The following is a 25,428-nucleotide window of genomic DNA, read 5'->3' on the forward strand; positions in this document are numbered from 1 at the left end:
GTTAAAAAAAAAAAAAAAATCTGGATTTCTGGCTTCTTTCGGAAAAAAGAGATCTGGCAGGTGCATCACAACGGGATCACCTGGCCCCATGGCCGGCAGTGGGCTGGTCACGGCGACCGCGGGCTGCAGCAGAGGACTGGCTGGCTGTCCTCTTTCAGCTGAAGTGTGCTTTCTGGTTCTGTCTGGTGCCCTCAGCTCCCTCCCACACTGTACCTCGCCCGCCTCCCTCGCTGACATTACCTGCTGGCTCCTGTGCGGATCTGGGCTGTTTCTGCTGTTTTGCGTAACTACTAATTAACTGCTCTGCAAATTCCCTATTTGAAGGGGTGGGGGGGGGGGGGAGATTGCAGAAGCCCTGAGTCCCATCGAACAATTCCAACTGTGACCAAAATTCCACTCGGTGTTTGAGCTTCAGAACAACGCCGTGCCACACATCCCTGTGCCTGTCTGAAGACATCTCGACCCCCATCCGCTCAGATAACCTAGCGGTCAGCCTCTCCTCCAGGTATCCAATACCCTAGGGGGTCTGTGGCATGTTTTGTGGGCAAACTATGAAAACGAACCACACTATTCTCTAAAGGAAAAAAAAAAAAAAAACCACCACATTCTATTTTTATTTACTCGTATTACTACAAATTAAGTCTGTTCAAAGTTGACCTATCAGACATGCATTTTTTCAGCCCCACTTTTTTTTTTTTTTTTTACAGTTACGATAGAGAAAAACCATCCATTCTTCGTGATCTATTTTTTTTATAATGAGGACCACCAAAAAATGCAGAGAGGAATCTCAGGACCTTTGGAAATAAAAATGAATGTACATATTTTGTGCTAGCTGGCAGTAATTACTTTACCATGTGAGGCTCGGGGTAGGTAGTAACGTGCAATACCTTTAAACTGGGAGCTGTCCCAAAAAACAAACAGGAAAAAAAAAAAAAAAAAACAAAACACCTGACCTCTGACCCTGTTTTGAAGCATCACTACCCGCTTGGGTAGTGTTTGCATGTTGAAATATTTATTTCCTTCATAAAAAAATCTATCTGAATATCCAATCTCTCGGCAGAAAAGAGTCTTATTTCCATGTTAGCAGAAGCCCTTAAGTAATTTGGGGCTATGATCTGAACACTACAAGCTTTACCCACTTAAAACTTCGCCAGCTTCAAGCTGCATATTTTTCTCACCAGCTCCTCATTTGCAAAGCATATTAGAGATTCAGGTGAAAGGTGACCAAGTTTCCATAGCTCGGAAGCCCAGTTAGAAAACTAGGTTTCTTGGGCAGGGCCGCCACGAGAGCAGCATTTCTGGGCCTTCTGTCACTCGAAGACAGGGCTTGTATCACCAGTGCGGATGAACAAGTTCTGACGAGCAGGTATTGTAATGGCAACTTTTGGGACGAGGTGTGGGAGAGACTGAAACCTCTCTGAACCCTCCAGGCAAACAAGCGATGCCACTGAAAACGCCTCTGGATTGTGACATTAGGGCACAGGAACATCGTCAGGGTGAGGCTTTCTTTATCCGCTCACTGATCATGGTATCTGAATGAAAGGCCTAATAAAAGTCACTTAGACTTTAATTTCCACCACGAAAAGGAAAATTGAAATCTCACGTAAGGCACCCTCCCTGCATCATATTCGCAAAACTGGGCAGGCCAAAGGGGGGAGGTGCAGGTGAGGCGTGCCGTGCCTTTCCACGAGCGTGCAACCCTCCACCTTCACGGGCAGTGAGGTTGAGATTAACAGCCCCCCAGCTCCGACTCTGCAGTGCTCGCCAATGAGAAAGTGTGGTGGGGTGAGCCTTTGCCTCATCCTTCTCGGAGGCCCAGGATCCAGATACTAAAATTAAGCTCAGAATGGCTCTTAAAAGCCATTTAGGGCTTTAGGTTTTCCTTCATGGCTGCTGACATTACTTACGAGGGGAGATTGCTTTGCGTTTTTGGTGCAACGATTGGGGGAACACAAAGGAATATGCCACTTGAACTTTACCTCCAAGTGAAAAAGAAAAACCACTTAAAAACATTTTTTTTTTTAATGTAAGAATCGTTGACACGACCTTCCCTCCAAATTTGACGACAGCTCACTAGGCCTGAAATACTGTGCAGAACCCATGCTATCCCTCTCTGAGGAAAACTGGCTAAAGTCTGTTTAGCCTTGTGTACAATGTGAATCTGTGGGAATGTAGAATTCTGTAATTCCAAAGTACGACAAAGTGGTTTTTGCAGCTAATCCTGTGTCCGTTATGGTTGCTCTAGGAAGGAAAACAAAACAAAACAAAAAACCCAACTATGTTGCAATGAAAAAGAAAACTGTTGTATACCGAGCTATTTAAATACAATCTTTTCTCTTACCCAAGAACTTCCCATTTAGATTTATGATAAGAACAAGCCTAACTCCCAGAGCAGAAGTATGCATCCGCCGGACAGCATTGTCAGTAGCTGGCTGTTCGATGCTGCTTCGGATTTACAAGCAAAAGGTCTTACAGACAGCTGTTTGGATCCTAACCTGCTTGGAAGGAGAGGCACTTTGTAGGACATACACGCTGTTGATCGGGGCCTCAGCAAGTGTCTCCAGCACCTTTGGGCAAATCAGAAAAAGGTGCCCCGTGTGGGCAAGCAAAGTCTCCCAGTTTGGAGCATGGGCTGGACATTAGCTCTTCTTCACAGCAGCTCTCTTACCCAGGAGCCCATATGCAGCGTGTAACCTGTGTGGCGAGTCCTGAACGTGACAGATGCAGAAGCGGGGCTTTTTCTCAGCCACTCTGGTTTCCATGTAGCAAAAGTTTTGCTAAATAATCTTACCAGGGGGTGCCTGGGTGGTTCAGTCAGTTAAGCGTCCGACTTCCACTCAGGTCATGATCTCCCTGTTTCCAAGTTCAAGCCCCACGTCGGGCTCTGTGCTGACAGCTCGGAGCCTGGAGCCCGCTTCAGATTCTGTGTCTCCCCCTCTCTCTGCACCACCCCCGCCCCGGTCCCGGCCGCACTCTGTCTGTCTCTCTCTCTCTCAAATATAAATAAACGTTAAAAAAATAATAATCTCACCAGAACACAGAGGTCAGGGACTAATTTCACAACTGATAAAATGGCCTCGGGAGCATCAAGTTAGAAGGATGAGGAATAAATCAAGGGATTCCAGTCAGGAATAATTAGGAGTCGCAACAGAAAAGTGCAAAGGCATGTGGTTTCATGACATGATTAACCAGTTCTTCTAGACTTAAGGGTGGGACTGGTTCTATCTTCTTCACAGTTCGACTCGTGAAGGCCACACACAGCTGGGAGCAGCGGGTTTGGTTCCCTCACTGGTAGGAAGGGCTGTGCGTGGCCTGCTGGTAAGCAGCAGAAGCTTGGAAGCCGGGTTTTCAAGTCCAGAGATGAGAGTTACTGAGCTCGCATGCTTTGGCTTCAGGCTTCCTGTGCAAGCCAAGAGCTCCAAGGACAGGGCAAACTGAATGAAGGCCAAGGGGAAGGGGGCAAGTACCAAAAGAGCTTCAGAAATGACCAAAAGAGCTGGCACGTCTCAATTTTAGCATGGACCTAGGAAAGCAAAGTTAGTGACCGCAGAGTCATGTCAGATGTACGAAGACTTCCTAGTTCTCTTCTTTACCTCCATATTGGGATTCTGCCCCCAAAGTTAGTTATAATTGTCAAAGAGTAGCGACACCTTGATAATGAGCTTGTGACTTTGTAGCTATTAACAATTAACATGTATGCCTCCAAAGTGGGGGGGGGGGGGGCAGAGATTGACATAAGACACAAGAAATTCACATACATACCCACAGCCAGGAAACATGAAAGATGTCCAACCACAGTAGGGACAAAGAAATGAAATGAGAGGTAACTTTTTGCCCATAAAATTGGCAAAGATTTTTTTTTAAATGGTAATATTCCATCCTCCCAAACATGAGAAGAGAAAGGCATTCTCAAAAACTGTAGATGAAAATGTAAATTGGAACACCTTTCTGAAAATCAAGTGGGTAATGTTTTATTCAAACACTCACTGCACACATATTTATCAAGTACTACAATGTGTTGTGAACTTACAAAGTATACTTCCTTTCACCATGTAATTTGATATCTAGAAATTTATTCAATAAAGGCTCAAAGATTATATAAAAGGATATCTGTCATAATATTTAAAAGTGAAAAGGTGGTGCGTGGGTGGCTCAGTCGGTTAAACGTCTGACTTCAGCTCAGGTGCTGATCTCACAGTCTGTGAGTTCGAGCCCTATGTCAGGCTCTGGGCTGACAGCTCAGAGCCTGGAGTCTGTTTCAAATTCTGTGTCTCCCTCTCTCTCTGCACCTCCCCCTGTTCATGCTCTGTTTGTCTCTCTCTCTCTCTCTCTCAAAAATAAACAAACATTAAACACATTTTTTTTAAAGTGAAAAAAGATATATAATTAAACAGATGTATATTTTGAGGGGGATTATTCTTGAATGAAATGTAATTAATGAGAAAATAATCACAAAATAATATTCTGTGAAAAAGAAAGCTACAAAAACTTTTTAAAACAGAAATCTTTCTAATCATACACTCGATGCTAACAGTTCTGGACAGTAAGATTACGGGTAATTTTTGTCTTTTTCTTATACTGTTATGTAGTTTTCGAATATTCTACAAGGAGAATTTATTAATTTTAAAAATAGGAGGAAGTACTGAACAACAACAGAAGAATTCGCTGAAGGGCAAGACGTATTTGCTGTTTTACAAAAACAGCAAAATGGGGACGTAAAAACTCCAAATGTACCCTTCAGTGGAGATTTACAAATCCTGAAGATAAGCAAATTTGGGGTCCTGAAACAATGTTGAAGGAGCCTATGTAAACAGAAGTGGTAAAGGTTCAAAACAGAAGATCCATCAGAGATGTCCCAGGTTAATCTCTTCATTGGATAGTTGTGGCAACAAAGACCAAGTATTGCAATGACCCAGGGTGCCTGGCTTCCAATCTATGCCTTTTCCGTGACACTAGGGACAGCAATAGGTTCCATTCTATATTTTAAGTGCCAATCAAATGGTGGTAGCTGTTCACTATGCTCTGTTGAGAAGACTATATAGGAGCTCAGGAAGGAAGAGGCAGTCAGATTAGTGACATCTGCATGGGCCAGAGAAGGGGGAGTGTTGGTAGGCATGCCTCATACATGACATTCTGCCAAAAAAAAAAAAAAAAAGACAAAATACTGTCTTCTCCAAACCAGGTGTTGGTCACTATAAAACAGTAAATGTTGGAGAACCTGGCTGGCTCAGTTGGTTAAACGTTCAGCCTCGGTTCAGGTCATGATCTCACAGTTCGTGAGTTCGAGCCCCACGTCTGGGCTGTCAGCACAGAGCCTGGAGCCCGCTTCGGATTCTGTGTCTCCCTCTCTCTGCTCTCCCCAGCTCACGCTCTGTCTCTCTTTCTCCTTCAAAAATAAATAAACATTAACAGTTTTTAGAAATAGTAAATGTCTATTTCTAGGGGAACATTTGATATAAATTAGGACTAAATACAATTATGGCTCCAATGGGCTAAGAATGAAGAGGCAAATTTATACTTTCCGATTGAAAAGGGGCAATTCCAGGTTTCATAAAGGGGCAGCATCATGCTTCAAGGAAATATTTATACTCCCTCCACACAAAGAAGCTGGGAGGCAAAAGCTAAAAAGTTGAAAGCGTGAATGCATGCCTTTCCTCTGGAAAGTGTCAAATTGAAATAAAGTTCAAAAACGTGAGGGACGCTGCATGCAAGTCTTGAGGCTAAAAAAAGCCCGAAACCAATCAAGCCTTGGAGAAACTTCAAAAGTGTCTACTTCACAAAAAAGTTAATAATGAATGAAGTCTACTGACACCTGTTAAGTAGGGTGTCCATAGGGATAAGACCTCTACAGGGAAGTCACACCTGTGAAAATGAATAGGCAAATAGTAAATAAAATACCAGCAGGTCAAGTCCATCTGTGTATTACATCACAATCAAGTCAGGTCCATTCCAGGAATGCAAAGATGGTTCAACAGCATAAACTCTAACAATGTAATATATCACGTTTACAAATTAAAGGAAAAAAAAAACATACGGTCATCTCAGTAGACAACCTCTCTCCGAAAAAATTAGGATCCAATTGAATGCAATATGCATCAAAGAGGATAAAAATTCCTTTACTTGATAAAAAGTATGGACTAGAAATCTCAAACTGACTTGTGCGACACTGGAACTGTCATAGTCAACAATAAAAAAATATAAAGATGCCTACTAACTCTACTACTGTTCAACACTTTTCTGGAAATCTCAGCTAAGACAGGAAGAAAGAAAGATAAAATAGTATCTGTGTTGGAGAGAAAAGGGCGACATCATTGTTATGTTATATCATTTGCTATCCAGAAATTCCAAGGAAATCAACTGAGAAACTACTAGGAATGAGAAAAGAATTTAGTAAGGTATACAAATAAAGATAAAAACTCAGCAGCTATCCTACATGTGTGTAATTCCATTGAAAATAGTGACACTTTAAAATACCTAAAAATAAATGTAAAAGGATGTGAAGAAAAGTTCTAAAACTCTACTTAAAAGACACAAGAGGTAACAGTAGCAAATGAAGACATACATTATTTTAATGGATGAAGAAAAAGTTTGTTTTAAAGTTCTCTAACATAGCAATCTATAAATTCAATGCACTCGTTATAAAAATGCCAACAGCATTTTTAAAAAAATGGAATCTGACCACCTGATTCTAAAGTTCGTTTGGAAGTAAAAGGCAGGAAACAGCAACAAAATTATTTAAAAAAAGAAAATGAGAGGGGAATAAGCCCTCCATTTCAAAACACAAAACTTTGGTAACCGGGCCAAAATATAAATCAAGGAACAGGATTAAACACAGAACACACGAAGAACCACAAATCAAAAAGAGAAAGATAAACAACTTAACAGAAAATTGCATAAAGGATGTGAACAGATGAGACGAGAAGAAAAAGTAAAAGGTCCACTAACACCACCTATCAAAGTGGCAAAAATACAATGATCAAGAGTGATAAACTGGTGTCAGTTCTTCATACACAGTTGATGGGAATGTAAATTGGCATAGCTCTTTTAGAGAGTGATTTCACAGTTACTACAATCTTCAATGCACACACATCTAACCTATTAGTACCATTGCTGGGGATTTGGCTGCAGAGATAGTCCATATATGCACCAAGAGTCATCAGAAGAGGTAGATCAAACAGGACACACACCAAGCCAATCACATCACTTTTCCCCGGGGAAAGCAATATACTTGGCGGGGCACTCAAAGGAAGTCTGCTTTTCTGGAGAGGCAATACAAGAGTCATGGTGACCTGCAGACAATGGAGCTAGGCTGCTGGTTCTGTTACTTAAATCAACCTGCCCCTCAGCTTTCTCATCTGCAAATGGGGGTAATAACAGTCCCTACTCATAGGGTTGCATCAAATTCATATACATCAAGCATGTGTCTAGCATACAGTAAACTATTAGGGGGACAGAAATATTAGCTGTTAGGATGAGCTGTATAAAATTGCTGCTAGGTGGCTGTTTTGATCTATAGAAACAGTAATTTTCTATGGTCCAAGTCAATGTTCTTTATATTGCTTTTATTTTTTAAAATAAACATTACATGCCTTTAAAAAAAAAAAACTGTGGAGAAGCCATGATGGGGGTAAGATTAGTAGAGAGGGGCTGAAGGGAGTCACTGTGTGCAGAGAGATATTAAATAATCTCAATACTGTGTCTAGAAAGAGCTTATCTTTCGGGGAGGAAAGCCAATATTTAGAATAACTTTGCCAAGTAAAATTTGAGACATGCTTTCAAAATCTATTTTGTGCATATTTCCATATGAACCCACTGGACCAAATCTTTATACAAATGACTATATTCTGTGCAACAGTAATGTTATGAAACCTGGAATTTCAAAGAAATATTTAAAATGTAATAATGTATACCTTACTTAGCATGAAATAATTAATAAAACGTCTTCTGCCAAAGTATTACATACTGCTTTATCCTAAATAAACAGCATGTCTTAAATTTGTTATAATTATAACACCCATATAATGTTAAGGACACAGCTCTAACACACGCACACGCGCGCGCACACACACACACGCGCGCACACACACACACACAGACTACTATAATATTTAAAACCGAATTAAGGGAATGTCTGTATTTAAAAAGGGTTAGATTGGCCTTGGTTTTTTGAATGCCAGCATCAATTTTTAAATGTACTCTCTATAAAAACTCGTGAAACATTCTCAGCTGAAGTCAATTTAGAAAGAGAAAAATTTATATAAATATAAAAACAAATCTTTGGTATTAAATACACAAACAACTCTGGGAGAGTCGAGAGTCCTAGGAAACGGGGCTATAAATAGTTTGACATTATTACACAATCTTCTCTGCATATCTTGTAATAGAAACTGCTACGGGTGATTGAAGAAATAAGCAACTTTGACATTTCTGAACGTAACTTCAGGAGATTATTTCATCATAAAGGATTGGTGCAGAATATACTAACCAACAACTCAATATCAAAACTCTCCTTGCAACTCTAAAACACTGCCGAATGACATTTAAGATAATCCATTTATCACCATCCAATACAGGCTGCTTGTTCACAAAATGTCACTGACAAGGCTGGAGCAACCCCGTCCCCAGGCAGTGAGTACATGTGACAAGGAATCTTTAATATAGCATCAGCTTCATTTCCTTATATGCTACTGCCGTACCTTGGACTTTGGCTCCCAGAGTTTCTGCAATTTATACGAGCAGCTGTACAAATGAAATGCCTTCTCTTTTTGTCACACACCACACAGGAACATCCCCCTCCAAGGATAATGAAAAGTCTGCATGTTCATTTGCACGCACGCAATTTACTCATGGTGAATTGTTGATGTTTCTATCAGCCGTCCTAGAAAAGCTCGGTGCTTCTACTCTCAACACTGGTAATTCTGAAAATGGCAATAATTCTTTATAATAATAATAAAGGTAACAGAGACTTGTGTTTATGTGCTGCGTCTTTGTATTTCCAAGTTGTTTTGTACACGATACCTCATGCTTCTCACCAGATCCCTGTAAAGTTTAGTTATGAATTCCCAACATCTTATAGGTGAGAGGAAAACTGAGAGATAAGTGAGGTTGTTTTTTGTTTTGTTTGTTTGCTTGTTTGTTTGTTTTTGGTTCAAGGCCTCATTGCGAGCCAGAATCATTCAATGTTGCAACTGTAATGATCCTTAGGGGAGAATTAAGAAGCCTCCAGTATGGGAGCACCTGGGTGGCTCAGTTGGTTGGGCATCCAACTTCGGCTCAGGTCGTGATCTTGCAATCCGTGAGTTCAAGCCCTGCATTGGGCTCTGCGCTGACAGCTCAGAGCCTGGAGCCTGCTTCGAATTCTGTGTCTCCCTCTCTCTCTGTCCCTCCCCTGCTCTCGCTCTCTCACTCTCTCTCTCTCTCTCTCAGAGATAAATAAACATTGAAAAAAAACTTTTTAAAAAAGAAGCCTCCAGTTTGGAGATCAACTGGTGTTCTGTTTGACCAAATAGGGCCCACAGGTCTACATATCTTTATAAAAATATCTGAGTTTCTGAAGGCACCTGGGTGGCTCAGTCAGTCAGGCATCTGACTGTTGATTTTGGCTCAAGTCACGATCTCATGGTTCGTGAGTGCAAGCCCAAGTCCTGCTCTGTGCTGACAGTACGGAACCTGCTTGGGATTCTCTCTCCCTCTCTCCGCCCCTCCTCTGTGCTTATGCACACACGCATATGTGCGCACACTCTCACTCTCTCTCAAAATAAATAAACAAATTTTAAAAGTATATCTGAATTTCAGGCTTTCCTTGAAACCGTAGCAACACTGGGCCCACATCCTGCGGGGAAGCAACTGGCTCACCAATTAAATGAAGCATGCACTCTACAGTTCACCACCAGTGCATTTCACTCCTTATACGTATGTTTTATACACAGCAAAACACATGGATCTTAAAAGTACAAGTTCAATGAGTTCTGTAAAAGATATACACGCCTGCGTAACAGTCACCCGACCTCACAGTTCTCTCGTGTTCCTTTCCAGTTACTACCCCTCTTCCTTGCTCTTTCCTTCTTACTCATCTTTGTCGCCTGCGTTTGGACTTGAAATTCCTCTTCGGATTATAAACAGGGAAGCCAAACCCTCCGGAAAGGCGGAGCCAGGAGTACAGTAAAGGCTTCCAACTTCTGGTCTTTAATACCACCCTTAAAACAAAGTCTTTCCAACCTGTTGCCCAAGGGTCGACCCGAAAGAAAATGCCAAGATCTCCTCATCACAGGCATTGACGAGACACCAGGGCAGGTCAACAATTAACGCTGGTGACTTCACTCCGAATGGATCAGATTTGGAAGCGGCAAGTAGGTAGCAAATGGGAGTAAGTTTAGACGGAGACGTTTCTGGGAGAGTAACTGTGACCTAGATTTGATCAAGTTTACTCCCTGCAGAGGCAGTGGGACTGCTCTATCCCCACCAAAGGGAGAGCATCTGGGGTCAGCCTCCCGCTGTGCAACCTTGCCATTATTAAACTCTGAAATGGCAGGAGCCCAGCGGCAAAAATAACCTCTGCTCTCTGTGCCAGGCCACCTGCTTCTCGTCTAGGGCTGATGATCTTTGTTTAGGAGGCTAAGTGCCATATGGGATCCTGGATCCTTATTTGGAAAAAAAACAAAAAAAAAAAAAAGAGAGAGAGATGTATGAAATTAAGCCTGAGTGCATGTCTGTGTGGAGCTGACTCCGTTAACCACCTTGGTTCTCCATTAACCACCTTGGTTAATTAAGTTCCCAGCTGAGGGTAAGGTATGAGGAAAAATAAAGTCTATTCCCACTTTTATATTTAAGAGGTCACAATATCCTCAGAGCCAAAGCAAGCAATTCCACATGGCCTTAACGTGACCAGTGCATACTGGTATCTCAAGTACCCCATTATGCGAACCTCCCTGTGCTCTCCGTGCACACCAAGGCATAAAACTCCAACTTGCTGAAAGTGTGCACCCACTTCCCGAGAAAGAGCCAGCTCAGAGGGACAGGGGTACCCGGAAGGCAGAAAAGACTTCCTATGCAGTATACGCAGGCCAGGGCGACCACACTGGCTTTTTTCCACTAGGACAGGAGTCTGTAGCTAATGAGAAAACATTATAGCTGAAACTAACCAATGAAAATAATCTGGTTCAGCACCGACGTTTTATAAGCGAAGAAGCAGGGGGCCAGAGAGATGCACTGGTTAATAACAACAATTTATTACATGTCCTGAATTTTAATACCCACCTCAAGTTAAGGTACACATGACACCATTTCAGTTCCATGCCATCCCTGCGGGTAAAGCGAAGGAACTCTATTTTGCAGCTGAAGAGACTGAGAGGTTGAAGAACAAAAAACTCACTTTAGTTCAGAAAAACAAAGTATGACACTGGACAAACACTGCATCTCTCTGAGCTGTGGTGTCCTTACCTATACGGGTAAAAGAACATTTCCTATCTAAGAGGAGGGTGACGAAGACACAATAATCTATCAAGAATGCTAAGAGGTATGTCAGCACTTGGTAAGTTCCTGTTGTTAAGCTACTATTAAACAGAGGGCACAGCCAATAATAGAACCCCTGTGTCCGTATTAATGGCTCGTGCCTTTTCTGTTAGACCACGCTACAAGAAACCCGGATTGGGTGCCATCTACACCGTAGTTAGAACAGGCACCAGGCACAGTGGGGAAGGAGGGACGGGGGAGGGACAGGGGTCGGGGGAGGCGGTGGACAAAAATCATCTAGGACGTGGAGATTAGCGGTTACAAAGAAACGGCGTAAGGTAATCACCATCCATATTTGTGACTGTATTTCACAGAATGGTGAGGATGAGATTTTAGTAGATGTCTCTGCCAAAAACGTACTGGCAGATACAGCCCTGAGCTTGTGGTTCACCAGACGCACAAGAGCCCCTCTTCAGGAAGGGGATCCTGCGCGGGCCCTGGCCCGATTCCAAGTGAATGCACGGTAAAAAGTAGCAGCTGCAGCAATCCTGAGATAGGGGGTCCCCTGGAGGAGGGCCTTGCTAGGGGGGCGCTTCCTAAATTACCTATCAATTGTTAACAGAGAGAACTTTAAAAACGCACACACACGTAAAAAGCAAGCAAAACCTCAACAAAATTTAGCCTCAGTGAATACAGATGTTATGAGACTAAATATAATCAGTCAACGGATTTATGGGCACATCTCAAATATATGTAAATTCAAAAAAGGATGGGAGCCCAATTTTCACCTACCGCTACGGGGGTGGGTCTTACAAGATAATAATGCTGGCAAGGATACACCGACAGCTCGCACACTCGTATTTTCCTGAATGCAGCGTAAATCGGTACAACGCTTTTGGAAAGCGGGCTGGCTATATATGCCGAAAGCCGTAACAACTTTCCTGTCTTTTGACTTAGCAATCCTTCGGGTTCTAAGGAAATCATCCCAAACAGGGAAAAAGTGCTACGAGTAAATGTGTAATTGCAACACTGCTTACCATGCTGTCAAATCAAAAGCAACCTAAGTGCCCAGCAATCGGGGGACGATTTTGCATACCGCAATACATTTCCCTGACTGCGCCGCGGCCATTATAAATCACATAAGGAAACTGCCTATAATGGTAGGTGGAAAAAACGCAGGCTCCTAGGATTACAACTGTTTTAAAGCATGCATATAAAATATACACGCACTAGACAGAGACTCAAAGGGAAATACCCCCAAATATTAATCACGGAGGCTGAGTTTCCTTTTATTTCACGAAACTGTTTCCACATTGTCAGCTTATCGTCCGGAATATCCCCGCTCTGACAACGTTACTGGGCCGTGTACGTCCGTGTGTGCAAACCGGCAGTCCGCAAAGCACATCTTTCCTACAGATGAGCTTTCTCTGGCCGGTAATGCTTTGAAACCGTGAAACATCTGCCAGCGCCAGCAAGTTTCACATCCACAGCTTCTGCCGGCGAATCGGAGGATCGGGAACAGGTCCGCAAAGTGGTGACGGGCTGGCGTTGAGAAGCAACGGCCCTCGCAGGCAGTGGAGGCGCTGCTGCCGTCACGCCTGCTGGCTCAACACCCGAGCCTGCCTCACGCTCTCGTGCCACCTGCCCGGTTCCTCGTCTGTGTGATCACGAGGGGGGAAAAGGAGAAAAAAAAAAATGGATGGTGGAGAATGACATCTGACGTGATTCTTCTTCGGAAGGTGAATGGCTGCATATTCAAGCTGACCTTCGGTCTGGACTCTTCCACCCCCAGAATATCACGCACCAATCCACTACTCTCCCGGTCCCGGCACAGCCCATTCCAGGTCTTTCCTACCAACGAAAGGACGGTGTGGCCCATCTCGTCCCCTCTACCCTGGAAGTGGTCCTGGGTCAACGGTCTCTGCCGGTGCAATCTTTCCTCGAAGCTAGGCCCCGACAAGGCCCTGGCCACCCTCCTCCTCCGTGCCTGGCAGAACCGGAGGCTGACCGCTGTTAGATAGCCCTTCGGGGCCGTATGACCCTAGCTGCCCTTCCACATTCCAAATCCAAACCATTTTCTGGGCTTCTTGAGACTGAGATCCAGCAGGTTAAGGGAGGTGTCTTCTATGAGCTGACAGAACTCTGGCTCCGTTTGCTGCGGGCAGATGTTTGCATGATTCCTTTCCCAGGGGCAGGGGGTATAGGAACAGAGACCATGTAGCAGCAAAGTGGAGACGTGGCACTGGAGGACAGGCGCACCATCATTATCCGCCGCGGAAAGACACAGTGGATGAGACTGGGAGCTCGCTACGTGTAAATCTCCCCAGGAAAGTCACAAACCACCCCGAATACTGCATGTGACGTTCACTCACATACGCCTTTCCAAAAGGCCACAATCTTGGTAGACGAATTAACTAGAAAGCAAGCAAAACACAACACAAAACAAAACACCCCATGTCCTACATGTCTGATCTACAGCAAAGGCTGAATGACAGACTGGGCTGTGGACCTTTAGCCGACACCGGAACTCCAGGCTGAGCGTCCTTAATGGTTTCCTCAAGCTTGCAAAACTGTTCTCTGGGCCAGTGAGAAGATTTATTTCACATAAAGGACAAATGCTGTCCCTTAATTAACAACATCTATCTCTGGGACGAGCACATCAGGTACACAATACAGAAGATTCTTTTAATATAAAGGACAGATGGTCCTCCGCTCCTGGGACTTTGAAGGCTGCCCCAGAAAAACCCACAATTTTAAAAGGCTTTGAGAATCCTCTGAGGAGAGCCAGTCAGGAGACAAGAACGCTTCGCTGCCCCATTTACAAAGTAAACCAGAAAGTGTCTCACAACCGTTCAGAACCACTTGAAGAAGAGCCGGAGAAAGCCGAGGGAGGAAAATGATAACGTTCGCCTGGCCCTTAGGTCGTGGCGTGAACGTTTCCTTTCCTCTCGGCCTGAGAGGCACCAGATGAAAAGGGGTTTTAATGCGAAGTCCTGACTAACACATGGGGGCTCCGTGACCACCTAACGACGGAGCAAAACAAAACTCTCAAACATCCTCTTGATGCTAATCTCGACGAACGTCCAACTGGGACATTTCCACCCAGCTGGGCACCAGCTTTGCTGGGTAAGAGGAGGGTAGCATGAAGTCCCGGCTTGAGGAGAACGTCTCTCCTTTTATGGTTCTCATTAATCTGACTCAACCCACACATGTGTTGGTACAAGATTCCTACAGCATGTGTTGTACCTGCCTAACTGGGTGCTAACATTATAAACCACACATCAACACTTCTTGCCCGAGTGTTAATGTCTATTAATGTCCTGCTGGGGAAAAAGGCTCCTAGAGCCTGCCCAGAGCCACAGTTCAAGACCGTCTGCCGCAAGTTCCAGTCTTGGGGTGTTTGGCTGGCATATTTAATTACGGGGCTTTCTGAAGGGGTGGGGGGAGGCGGTAGTAGGGTGTTGTGCTTGGGTTTCTCAATCTCAGGTTGCTGAGATGACCTTCACACCAGAAGCTAAAACAGCCCCGTAGACCTGAAGGAATGGAGGAGCGAGGACGCAAGCACCGGGAATCTGGCTGCTGCCACCCCAGATACCAAATTAGGCGTTCCCCTCTGCTGCGCTGTGATGTTTTGTAACCCAGTGACATAGGGACGGAGAGGCCTTGCCGATGTCACCGCGAGTCGGCCCGCCTGCACGCTTTCTATATGGCCTGTGAAGGGGTGGACGTTTGCCTCCAGCCGTGTCGATTCTGTTACCAAGAGCACGTATGATGTGCTTGTGTGTGCGATACACGTGTCACTGACAGAGCGGAAGGAAGCCCACACCGTGCATTCGTTTTGCACAAAATGCAGAGAGTGCTTACGACCATGTGAACACACACACATACACACACGCATACTTATTAACAGTAAAATAACCAGATGACGGTTTTATATACATCGTGTGCACCTTTCCTCGAGCTCTGCTCGGCATCTGCGTTCCTACCCCGCAAATAAAAATAAATAAATAGAAAAGAAAAGAAAAGAAGACGTACACACAAGCACAACCGTCAAAACTGGATTTGCCCTTCTCTAAATTAATCCAATTATTCAAATGTCAGTTATATCTGTCACAGCCTGGCTCCTTGGGCCGAACCAAACTGTTAAAAATTAAAACTGTTTTACTTCGTTTAGTCTTTCTGCCTTTTTAGTGTAAAATCCACGGTCTCGACAAAAAGTTGTGGGATTTGACACCCAGCGCAACACAACCCTATTGCTGTCGTCCATGCATAATTCACTTTGGAAGTACGCGCTTGCTTTAAAACATCACTAAAATATACATGTAACATATGCTAATTTCACTGCGTTGGCTTGTAAGCTCTCGCCACTAGGTTATATGTAAACTTCGCCAAGTGCATACACTGTACATAAAGGGATTATAAATGAAAGGAAATATCTCTGTCCCTAGCTCTCTGTCTCCAGCCTTGGCCAAACTGACAGCCCCAAATCCCAGCACCATCTAACATGCCCTTCCCGTGGAGAAGACAGCCTGTTCTCAGAGTCTTAATTACATCCCAGCTGACTGCCCAGCATTGCCAAAATCAGGCAACAAACGCTGGCCCTTCACTCACAATATGGTCTGCTAAACAGACTCCTGGTCACACAGAAAGAAACTTTCACAACGTGGAGAAATAAAGGGACAAGCAGGAGATCAAGGGAGAGCATAAATAGTAACCTAGGGGATGGAAGAGAGAGAAACAATTCATCCCCACCACGTAAGAAAAGGAGAAAAAGGGGCGGGGGGGGGGGCGGGGGGAGAAAAACCTTCTCTTCCCAGAATCCTCAGGCACCACCGCGCGGCAGAATTTTAACAAAGCTATCCTTATTACAATGAAATCAAAGCCCTGCTTCTCCAGCCAAGTACCGCTGCTCCTCAAGATGGGCTACTGATACTAAGATTCAGTAGATTAATGACTGTGAAGTAAGCCTCACCCACCCCACACAGATCAGGCCATTATAATTACAGGAGAGCAGCGTGCAACATTCTACCATTGCAAATGGTATCATATGTTTTCCTGGCTGGTTTGGGGGGAAGGATTTAGCTCATTTGACATGGGCAGAAGTTACCAGTGCCTCACGCTCTCATCCACCTGTCCCTCATAGTTACATACGTAAAGTTAAGTTTCTTTCTGTTTGTGATTACATCCCATGTAAGTAACAGCAGGTCGCCAAACTTAAGAGGCTGTTGTTGGCTTGCACCGATTCTAAATAGAGGCTAGTGGCATATGCACTTACTTTAGGGAGCTCTGGAAGGCAACTATTCTCCCGAGCTAAGAGAAATCAAGATCAACAAAAGATCTGCACAGACTGCTAATACAGAGAGATGTGCCCTATGTATTAAAATGCTGTACCCTGACGAGACAAACAGGAGAGTCAAATAGGAGCCCCCAATCAGAAGGTGCAAAGGCAGGTGGTAGAAATTTTACACGTTGACTTTAGTATTGACGTGGTGTTTGCAGGGGTAACATTTATTCAACACAATGGGAACAGTGCCCACTGGCATTCTGTCGTATAGCGACCGCAGCTGATTTGCAATTAAGCTGCTTCTCACATGGGCAACTCCACGTGTCATGCTCCAAGAAGAGCGGGGCGATGGATTTGGTTCTTTTAACGATGGCAAAGGAGCCTCCTGAACAAGGCCAGGCCAGCTAGCTAGTTAAACAGGGAAAATAACTCAGACATGATCGGCGTAATTTACAAAGCACTTAAACATATTTCCTCGTGAAGTTTTAAGATTATAATGTAAGGTTGGTATTCTTCTGATTTTACACAAGAGGGAACTGAAAGGTCAGAGACGTGAAGCGGCCCATTGAAGATAGGAGGGTTTTGGGCGACAGGAGTCATAGTTTTCCCACTGCCCGGGGCTGTTGCTCTAGAAAACACAGAGGGACGACAGCATGGAGGTAACTTGAGAATTTCACATGTAGGGAGCTGGAGAATCAAGAGAACACAGGTATCTCACATGACAGTAAGAGTAGGGATCCGTAGGCACACCTTCAAGCAGGTGGCAAAGACGCCGGGGTGTTAAGAATGCAATTTCTGGTGGGACCTCCCCTCTTGCCCAACACAGCTGCCCGTGAGGAGGGGGGAGTTGTAAGGAGGGAAAAAAGCGCATCAAAGTTAACTACTACTGTCGAGTACCACCACGGATTCCCTCGGTAAAAGAAGCTGATGCCCTCATCCCGATGATTTGGTGGCCCGTGATGGGACGATTTATCAAAGGGGGTCATTATACAGAAATAGCATAGCAACAAGGACACTTCTACAGCTGCTGTGGCAAATAATTCTGAGACTCGAACTGTTTATTGGGCTTCTGTTTGTCTGTTTGCAGTCTTAACCGTTGGAAAACTCTTAGTTGAAAAACCAGTTTCATTGTAACGTAATCTGAGTTCGGCAGGACTTGGCCAGAAATCATAATCCAATGCCTCATGTGCAGCCCTAAAATGAAATCTTCATACCACTTTATTCTTTGGACTGATGTGAGGCTGTAAGACAGGACAGCAAACGATGCAGTATACCTTAACAGCGCGGAGTAACAGCTATCTTAATGATTCATTATTTTCTGTGAAACTTCAATAATGAAGATTTGGAATCCTTTTCCATTACAGAAACAGACGACACTCAAATTGCATCTTGAGAAGTGATACCAAACATCCTTTGGGGATAAATCCACTGCAATTTGAAGTCTGGGAAGGCAACCAAGATATATAATGGAAAGAACATGGACACATTTAACATGTGCTTAAACAAGAGATTAAAAAAACAACAACAAAAAACCCAACTTTAAAATCCCAGCCAATGAAAAGGGTCTCAAATTATGCTGAGAAGGCACTGCTTGCTCACCAGCAATCTACATAAACAACTAATAAAGGAAAAGAAAACATTTGTTGTCTTCTGGTTCCCTTAAAGATAATGCTTCCTCAAGGTGTGGTACCAGGGGTTGGCAAACTACGGCCTGCAGGCCAAATCCTGCCACCTGTTCTAGCAAATAAAGTTTTATTGGAACACAGCCACACTTCTTCGTTTACATATGGTCTCTGGTGGCTTTTGTGCTAGAAGAGCAGAGCAGTTGTGACAGAGACTGTGTGGCCCACAGGGCCTAAAATATTTACCGTCTGGCCCTTTTCCAGAAGAAGTTTACCAACCCCTGGTCTAGACGAAGACCTACTATGGCCCATGAGTCAGCGAACTCAACCAATTCCAAGTAATTCACCCTTATGGAAACTGGTTTAAATTTAGCTTTTGAGAAGTATACTTTGTTTTACATCCCGGCAGGGTTTACTTTTCACAGCAGTGAACAAAAGCCTAGCATCGGGACAAAAGCCTATCAGGAACAACTGAGGAATTTTAGCCATCTGCTTGGAGTTCCTTGCTGAAAGTTCTACTGCTTTCCAAGATGAGAGCAACTGATCTCACAGAGACCCAAACCCAAAACTTGGTACCGTGGCTCTAGCCAGCAACAGCCCCAGGTTTGAGTCCCAGCTTCTAAAACTATGTATAAAACATTCCGTGGGAACCGCCACTTTCGCTTCTGGGGGCCCACTTTCTTCCTTGGTGAGGACACACTCTACCTCAATGAATTACGGAGAACGAGACAGAAGGTCACAGTGGGTACAAGGCACTTAATGCAAGGTCTGACTCTCTAAATGTGAGCCTAAGAGAAGGAAGGAATTATTTCAGGATTTGCAGGAGAAACTTTCAGGAGTCCGTCCTTTCTACGCATTACTCTCACCTCACCCAAACATTTGCCATCTTAAGAATCTTTTTACTATACTGACCTGGCTATAGGTGTACGAATACCCAGTACCACCGAGAAGGGCCACTGTTTTCCTTTATTTTTGCCTTTTGAGAGCCCAAATCTCCGTCATCCTCTCCGCTGTCTCCATCCTAGGGATCTCCCAAATTCTGACTCCTATTTTATATATAGTGTTATAATGGCCGGTTGCCAAACACGCTCTCGTCCAGGCTCATTTGCTGAGGTCACCGCCCTGTTCTCCACGCAATCCCACAGCAAATGAGTCAAACAATCTACGCCCTAACAGTAACTCAACGTATAGAAAACACGAAGTCCAGGTAAGATTTGGAGAGAAGCGCTTACGGCTCATGCTGGTGAAATCCAGAGGCAGAAATATGATGGAGAAGGCGCGCGTGCGTGCGTGCTGGGTCTGAAATGCACACATGCAGTTATTATGTAACAAGTTTTACCTGTGTTACTGTGGTATCTTCCCGATCTTCAAATACCAACGACAAGAATGAATGTGCTTTTGTTTGAAGGACCTCTGGGAGCAAGTCAATGTATGCTTGTGAATCTGTTGTTTAAAGATACCTAAAACGGCCGTGAATTTCATGATTTCAAAAAATGCAAGACAGATTAGTCTTGGTTCGGTTTTGAAGAAAAGGCTGGTTTTTCTTACTGGATTTGAGAGTAGGGAAATAAATCTCCCAGGATTTAAAAACATATTCTATACTTGATACTCTATACATATTCTCTACCCTTCATATATAAATGAAAGACTAATCTTTCGTTTTCTCGGTGGGCAAAGAAAATACAGATTTCTCATTTTGAACTTTGCTATAAATTACAGTAATTCAATTTCAACAGATTGGAGTTTTCAAAGTATCTTATTAGCAAATTAGCGTGAAGGCCTCTGAGTATAGAAAGTAATGCAGACCACCATACGTTCAGTATGTTGCAGATCCCACAAACTCTATGGACTTCAACTTGCGATGCAAATCCTCCACCATCGACAGTCCGATACTAGCCATTGGCATTCAAAGCACAGATGTCCACAGCGGCAAAGAAAGTACCTGAGTAGGACTTTCGGATGATTCCTCGCAGGCTTCCAGGGGTCCTCACATCAGGGGACCGTGAACCAGTCGGGAGACCGCCCAGGTATGGTGGGGGGGGGGGGGGGCAAAGGATGGCGCGAGCATCGGCGCACGCCCTGTGTCTATCTTCCTTTACTTGGAGGTTTGAGCTTCTCACAGTTGCTTCTCATCAAAATACAGACGAGAGCCTGTCAAAGCTTCCTAATGTGCACAGGAACAAAGCCTTTGGATTCTAAAGGTGAGAGTATGCCCCTGACGTTGAAGGAGTTCTGCGATGGCTGCCAGGTGTGGTCTTCAGATAGAAACGGAAGCGACCGCATCGGTGGGGTCACCTTCCCCCAGAGCGTTCGCTTGAAGGCGAGCATAGTGTTTGCACCACCAGCCAGACCCGAATTCTCGCTCTGGATCCCGCCTGGAGCCTTCACCGTCAGTGCTGACCAGAAGCTAAGCAGACAGGCAAATGCTGCAAAAGACACGCTTTCCCATGCTGTCTGCTACAAGCTTCCTGAGGCTGCTCTCTCCTCCGAATATGGTTCATATGTTATTCTGGAAAGTCTCCAAATCCCCAAACTCGAGGATGAGACCTGGTGAAGGAGGTTAACAGAAATGAGGAGACAGTGAACGGTAACCGGCAGTGAGGCCCAGTGATCTCAGCCTCCGGGAGGCCGAGAGGCTTCAAACCCGTGACATACATATTCAATGGGCTCTCAGTGAAGTGGTGCATTCGAGAACTACCACACAGAGCGGTGGCTTCCAAAGGGGCCCTGTGGGAAGTCTTATTTCACACTGCCCGCTTGCCTAAGCCTGTGCAATGCAGGACACTCACCGCTCTACCAAGGATGTGTCATGGGTCAACCAGACTGATCACTGTCAGCGCTGGTCATCGTCACCGAATTCCCCAGGGCCAGTCCCAACATATGCTGACTGAATTAGTACCCAAAGTAGATTTCAAAGCAGATTTCAGGTAAAGCTGATAAAAGCCTGCCCAGACCTCAAAGTGGAATGTCCCTGATAATAATGAAACACAAGCCAGTGTGTCTGGCTAGCAAAATCTGTCTTCCCCGCCTCGAACAGAAGTTGGAATCTACCCTGGAAGAATGCACAATAGGACTCCCGTGAATTGGCTCCAAGAATTTAATACCTGTTGCAATTTTCTCCAATTTAGGATCTGAAATAATAACACAGACAGCAATTACCATAAAGAAAAACTTCAGGTGCAACAGCATTAGTTCAACAGCTGGGATCAAGTGTCGGCCCGGGATAACAAATTTCATTCATTTTATCTCCAGCGCTGGAGACATGCTACTACCAGCTGTAATAGTCAGGAATGTCTGTTGGCTAAATGACTCCGCAGAGCTAGTCAAGTGAGGGCGGCCCGCGACAGTTTAATTGGGCTGCTTGCTAGAACTCTATCTGGGGGCTATAAGCAGTGGACTATAAACAAGCAGAAAGCTGTGCTGGATGCTGAGCAGAGCAGCCTGCAGGAGGAAAGAAAAAAAAGGAGGGCGTCTGATGGCAGGAGCTCTCACTGACATTGGCGTCAGCTTGGCTACAGGTGAACTGAAGCAGTGTGCTGCAGCTGCAAAAGGAAGGCGGGGTTAAGAGAGCAATCATTGATCTTGTATTGATTTCCGGACACCGTGTCCTAGATCCGCTCCCAGATAGCACGACGGGTTTTGGTTTTGTGCTTGCAAGAGACAGAAATGACTAGCACCAGCCCTCCTGTTTCCTCCTGTTTTCTGATCGTATTTCCTTTAGAGACCTGCCACCCGTAGATTTTTTTTTTTTTTCCTTCTTCCCCGGACGGGGAAATCCAAACAAGTTTATCACTGCAGAGAGATTGAGAGAGAGAGAGAGAGAGAGAGAGAGAGAGAGGGCTAGGGGCTGGTTAATCAGCCATTTGTCTCTGCTGCTCTGGATCTGGGAGTCAAGGGGTCGAAACCGAGCACAATTGGGCCCTTTGGTTTTATCTCAGGTAACCCCCCCGTCTCTGGTAATTGAACCCATTCCTCGCGGTCAAGGTTCCTGTCACTCATATTCAATGTCTATCATTACTGAGAAACGCTTCATGTCATATTACACTGACAGAACCACTGCAGAAAGCCTAGCAAGATTCCCCCAGCACCAGAGGTAAGACAATGGGAGCCTCTTTCAGACCAGTGATGTTTAACATTTTATGTGCTGACACTGTGTCTGTAAGCACGATATAATGAAAGTCTAGTAAATGGGAGATGAAAATTCATCCTCTCCCTCCTTCGGGGGCTGCCAGGCAATATCAGAAATAAAACAAGTTGGCAACTCCAACGATACCCGCCGCCCCAGGGCCACGGCAGGCGTTTTCTGAGGCCGGCACGTGCGTTCGCGCACGGACACGCGCACCGACGTGCACACACGTCCCCGGTTGTGTGGGCCGTGGCTTGCGTCCCAAAAAAGAAAAAAAAAAATCCCTCACTTCTCCCTCGGCAGGGCATGAGTCACTGTCACAGGGTCGCTAACCGCAGAAATCAAACCGTCCTCTGAACGGGCTCTGACGCTCTCCGGCCATGAAAGGCAGAGAGAAGAGACGGCCCGAGAGCGCCTCCGACAAAGAATGGCTCCACCGTCCTGTCTGGAAGTGTCACGACGAGTTCTGAGTCCGCGTGTGCCTCCGACGGCTGCCTGGGGGCACAGAGTCTGCTCCTGAGGACCATCGACTCCTGACCTTCAAAGCCTTCAACGTACTCTTCCAGCAGCATCCTTCGTTTCCTCCAAGCGGCTCGCGGGGAAGTCCCCACGCTGTGCGCCCAATCACACTTCGCTGGTCCTCGCCCCCCACCCCGTCCCCTGCATTTCTCCCTTCCCTTTGGGCAGCCTTTCCTCCGCTCCCTCCTCCTTCGGGGCCAGCTCACACACCGCCTGCTCCACGATGTGGCTCTGAGTCCCCTTAGCTGTCCGCAGGTCTCTTCGCGGTCAAGAGCGTGGTCTCCAGAATTACACTGGGGGGAAGCGAGGGGGGGAACCCGAGACCGAATCCTCGCTCGGGCACTTTGGCAAGTTTGTAAACTGTGCCTCCACTTCCTCAGGCATAAAATGGGGTGAACAGTCGTGTCTGCCTCACAGGGCTGCCGTGAGGAGTAAATGACACAGCCCAGAGTACCAGTTACGATGGTTCCCTGGCTAATGGAACGGTGCCCAGGACATAGTAACTGCTCACTAAGTGCCTGCTACAGTGACAGTAATAAAATAATAATATGATTAGTGCTATTCGCATTCTCAAATCACCCTGTTTATATTAATAATATGACATCTCTCTCTCTTTGTTTTTGCTTTAGGGTGACTGCTTTCCACGGCTCTCTTCTCCTTGGCATCGAGCGGTGGGCATCAGCACGCCCCCCCCCCCCAGAATCTGTCAAAATGTGAACTGTCCAGAGGAAGGCCGGCAGTCTGTTTCACACGCCCGCAAGGTGATCCTAACATGGGTTCCGTGGATGGAGGGCGGCAGACGGCAGAGGGCTCGGCCTTGGGGACCTGACTTCCTGCTCTGGAATCCCAGCTCCTCTGCCTCCGGGCCCCCGTGTCCCTGTGAAAGTTACTCAACATCTCTTTGCCTTGCTTTTTCTCCTGTTAAAATTAGGGGATAATTAAAAAAAAAAAAAAAAAAAAAAAACCACATTGTAATAGTTGAGTTAATTCACGTTAAGCACTTCAAAAAGTACCTGGCACGGAGAAGCACTCAATAAAGCCTTAGCTAGTACTGTAATTATTTGGGATTAACTGAGTAAATAATACATGAGAAGCACCTGAGTGCTTATTAAAAGTTCAATGAAGAGTTTTTATTAGCAGTCGTATTTATCTGATTTCAAGCCTCCTGAGGGCAGAGGGCCCTGCCTTCCTGATCCATAACCCCCTGGAGCTCACCCCTGTGCGGTAAACAGGTGGCTCTGAAAAACAATCTGCTACCTGGGCCTCTGTGGTAAATCCAGAGACCCAGGCGTCAGGCCGGGCACTTGTTTGGGGTTAGTGCCTTTGTTGGCCGGAAGGCAGAGAAACAGGGATGATTCACTTTGGCTTCCGCAGCTTTCCTGAGGCCACCAGCCCGTGGGCCGACAGTCTTTTTTGCACGGATCTCTCCTCCCCAGTTCCAAGGCTGCTTTCGCTAAAGGTCACATGCCCCAAGCCTAGTAACTTTGGATTTAAAAATCATCTTGACTTGATATTTTAGAGGGAACATGGCAGGCTTAGTGAGTCTAATCTCTCTCTCTCTCTTTTAATACACCGGGGGTGGGACACCTTTTAACCTACCTGACAAAGCTTTAAAAAAGCTTCAGCTTCGGAACTGACTGCAGCCTGAAGCAGAATGTAAAGGCCGGCCGGGAGCTTTCCACGCTGGAGGGGGGCAATCCCACAAAGAGGCACGATCGCTCGGCACTCCTCTGGCATAAACCAAACCATATTCGCAAATTCATCTCCCTCTATACCCCCTCCCTGGAGAAAATCAAAATTGGCGGAGGAAAAGAAACCGCTCGCCTGCCAGTGGCTGGCCGCCTTTGAAGGGTCTGCTTCACTGACCTCTTCAAATAGCCAGGTAGGCACAACACCAAGAGTATTAAAAAGCTGGTTTTGCAGCAGAGGAATGAACTAACCTGTTTGGGAGGAGTTTCCCCCTTAGACGAGGTGATAAATAATAAATGTTGCCTGTCACTGTATTAGGAGAGACCATGCTACCCACAGTGACTATAGAAGAGCTAGTCTGTACAGGCACACAGCCAGTCATATAGCTAATCCAGTAGTCAAAACCGTAAATATTACGTCTATAGGAAGGTCTGCTATTTACCCAATAGAAGATAGGATTCCGGCAAACACATGATTCCAAGCTTGCCGCCATTAGCAGGAAATAGTCTCTAAGTGTCTAAACAGGCATTTCTAATGACCCTGACAGCAAAAAGAATGTAGTGTTTGCTTTTTTTTTTTAATATTACATTTAAATCTAGTGGACAAATTCCATGACCTTGATGACTGTTTCTACCGTGGTTCCGTGTAACAACAGGTTACTGACGATGTGAGATTTTTTTTCCTACTTCTAGCAGTAGAAATTTAGGGGACAAGAGAATTGAGTAAGCTATCTTTGG

General features: G+C 45.2%; 1 protein-coding gene and 1 long non-coding RNA gene across 5 annotated transcripts in view; one reads left to right on the top strand and one right to left on the bottom strand.

Moving 5' to 3' along the window:
* Positions 1–25,428, bottom strand: part of FTO (FTO alpha-ketoglutarate dependent dioxygenase) — a 387,711-nt gene that overhangs the window by 109,665 nt on the left and 252,618 nt on the right. The window lies entirely within an intron of this gene.
* LOC113595249 (uncharacterized) lies at positions 9,469–23,966 on the top strand. Its single transcript, XR_003415728.2, has 2 exons — positions 9,469–10,366; positions 23,632–23,966. It is a non-coding gene; the product is annotated as an uncharacterized LOC113595249 (long non-coding RNA).

The sequence above is a fragment of the Acinonyx jubatus genome, chromosome E2, assembly GCF_027475565.1.
Source record: "Acinonyx jubatus isolate Ajub_Pintada_27869175 chromosome E2, VMU_Ajub_asm_v1.0, whole genome shotgun sequence".
Taxonomy (NCBI): domain Eukaryota; kingdom Metazoa; phylum Chordata; class Mammalia; order Carnivora; family Felidae; genus Acinonyx; species Acinonyx jubatus.